This window comes from Curcuma longa, chromosome 15 (assembly GCF_044706935.1).
Source record: "Curcuma longa cultivar G26 ecotype Majalengka, Jawa Barat chromosome 15, ITB_CL_G26_1.1, whole genome shotgun sequence".
Classification (NCBI taxonomy): Eukaryota; Viridiplantae; Streptophyta; class Magnoliopsida; order Zingiberales; family Zingiberaceae; genus Curcuma; species Curcuma longa.
In genome coordinates, this window is record NC_133875.1 from 454,011 (window position 1) to 456,610 (window position 2,600).

At 47.1% G+C, this 2,600-nt stretch overlaps 1 pseudogene; it reads left to right on the forward strand.

The window, feature by feature from the left end:
• Positions 1-1,476, forward strand: part of LOC141846461 (uncharacterized) — a 21,127-nt pseudogene extending 19,651 nt beyond the window's left edge.
• Positions 1,477-2,600: the final 1,124 nt, after the last annotated feature.

A 2,600-nucleotide genomic window follows, 5' to 3' on the forward strand; every position in this document is an offset into this window, starting at 1 on the left:
GATGACTTTGCCTTACGACAGGCCAGAACTCCGAGCCCCGAGCTAGATGACTTTGCCTTACGACAGGCCGGAACTCCGAGCCCCGAGCTCGATGACTTTGCCTTATGACAGGCCGGAACTCCGAGCCCCGAGCTCGATGACTTTGCCTTACGACAGGCCCGGAGCACTGAGCCCCGAGCTCGATGACTTTGCCTTACGACAGGCCGAACTCCGAGCCCCGAGCTCGATGACTTGCCTTACGACAGGCCAGAACTTTGAGCTCGAAGCTCGATAACTTTGCCTTACGACAGGCCAGAACTCTGAGCTCCGAGCTCGATGACTTTGCCTTATGATAGGCCGAAACTTCGAGCCCTGAGCTCGATGAATTTGCCTTACGACAGGCCGAAACTTTGAGCTCTGAGCTCGATGACTTTGTCTTACGACAAGTCGGAGCCCCGAGCCCCGAACTCGATGACTTTGCCTTACGACAGGCCGGAACTCCGAGCTCCGAGATCGATAACTTTGCCTTATGACAGGCCAGAACTCCAAGCCCCAAGCTTGATGACTTTGCCTTATGACAGGCCAGAACTCTGAGCCCCGAGCTCGATGACTTTGCCTTACGACAGGCCAAAACTTCAAACTCTGAGCTCGATGACTTTGCCTTATGACAGGCAGGAACTCCGAGCCCCGAGCTTGATGAATTTGTCTTACGATAGGCCGGAACTCCAAGCTCCGAGCTCGATGACTTTGCCTTACGATAGGCCGGAGCTCCGAGTTCTAAGCTCTGAGCTCGATGACTTTGCCTTACGACAGGCTGAAACTCCGAACCCTAAGCTCAATGACTTTGCCTTACGACAGGCCAGAACTTCGAGCTCCGAGCTCGAGGACTTCGCCTTGCGATAGGTCAGAACTCCAAGTTCCGAGCTACATGACTTTACCTTACGACAGATCGAAATTTCGAGCCTCAAGCTCGATGACTTTACCTTATGATAGGCTGAACCTTCGAGCTCTGAGCTTGATGACTTTGCCTTACGACAGGCCGAAACTCTGAGCCCCGAGCTTGATGACTTTGCCTTACGACATGCCGGAACTCCGAGCTCCGAGCTCGATGACTTTGCCTTACGACAGGCCAGAACTCTGAGCTCCGAGCTCAATGACTTTAAGCCTTACGACAGGCTAGAACTCTAAACCTCAAACTCGATAACTTTGCCTTACGACAGGCCAGAACTTCGAGCTCGAGGACTTCGCCTTGCGACAGGTCGGAACTCCAAGCTTCGAGCTCGAGGACTTGACCTTACCACCAGACGGGATTCCGACTCCTAAACTCAGTGACTTTGCCTCGAACCTAGTCCTCAATTCAGTACACCCTGATACACTCCGAGTTAATATTCAGGTACACATATCGTACATTCATGAAGATATCTAAGTTCTCCTCTGCGTACAGTTTTCGTTTGGGTTTTATATGAATCTTTTACATAGCACAACCAGTACACATAAGAGTCTTTGAGACAAAAATACTAGATCAAAGTAGGAACTTCTGTGATTCAGTAGGAAGAGGCTCTAGTGAACACTGCTGAGAGTAGGATTCAACTCTACAGGTCTACATAAGGGTTGATATATCACAAGGAGCTGAAGTTTGACTAATAACTACTCAAAACAATAATACATCAAGTGAAAACGATGTTTGTGCATAAGATAATAGTCATTGCAAATACTAAGTTTGCAACTAATACAAAACAAACTAAGTTCCCAAAAAAGGAATACGTAAAGTAATATTACATGGTTCACAATAGAAATCCCTCCACATGAGGGGATTAGTGTCATCTTTAATGTTGCATTAGATAAAGAAGTCTAAATGGACCGAAAGTCGAATGTACTTAAGGATGGTCAGAACAATATTAGGGGGCTCATCAACCTTGCTTCTCGAACTCTGGCAGTTCATCCCAAACTTTGTGGGGGTCTAGGAAACTTAAATCAACCCCCTTTGGTATTATTCCTGACTGTACGAATTGCTTGCCAACGCCTTCGAAGCCATACTTTAACATCTTGCTAGTCTTAATCCCTAGTAGTTCGTAGAATTCGGGAGAATTCAAGAATGCTTCTTTTTCTCCTATCATTTGTTCTCCTCACCCTCCTTTAGGTCGACCAGCTCTTTTTCAAGGGATTCTAGCTCTGATAAAATCTTTTCTTTATCAACAGACAGTTGTTCTTTTTGTTTATTCTCCTCTGCTAACTGGAGTTCTAGAGCTTGTTTAGCTATCACGGCTTCCTGAAGGTCTCGGCATAGGTCTCCTTGCTGTGTCTGCAAAGTGGAAAGGCTGGTTTCTACCCGGGCTTTGTCTTTCTTACAGGACTCTAGCTCCCCTTTAGTTTTATCTACTTCTTCTTGAGATACTGTCAGGAGAGTTTGAGCTCTTCTCAATTCTTGTTCTAACTGCTGAAGTCTCTCTGTCCTGAGCTCAGCATCCTTTTTCAACCTCTCTCCTTCTACCATAGCCCTCTCTAAATCCACTCAAGCCACATCACGGGCCTGACGATGTTTCTCAATTTCAGCACGCGTCCAGGCTTCTTCAACACCTCGAGTAGGACTTTGCAACTGATTCTTAAGATCGGTTACCTAC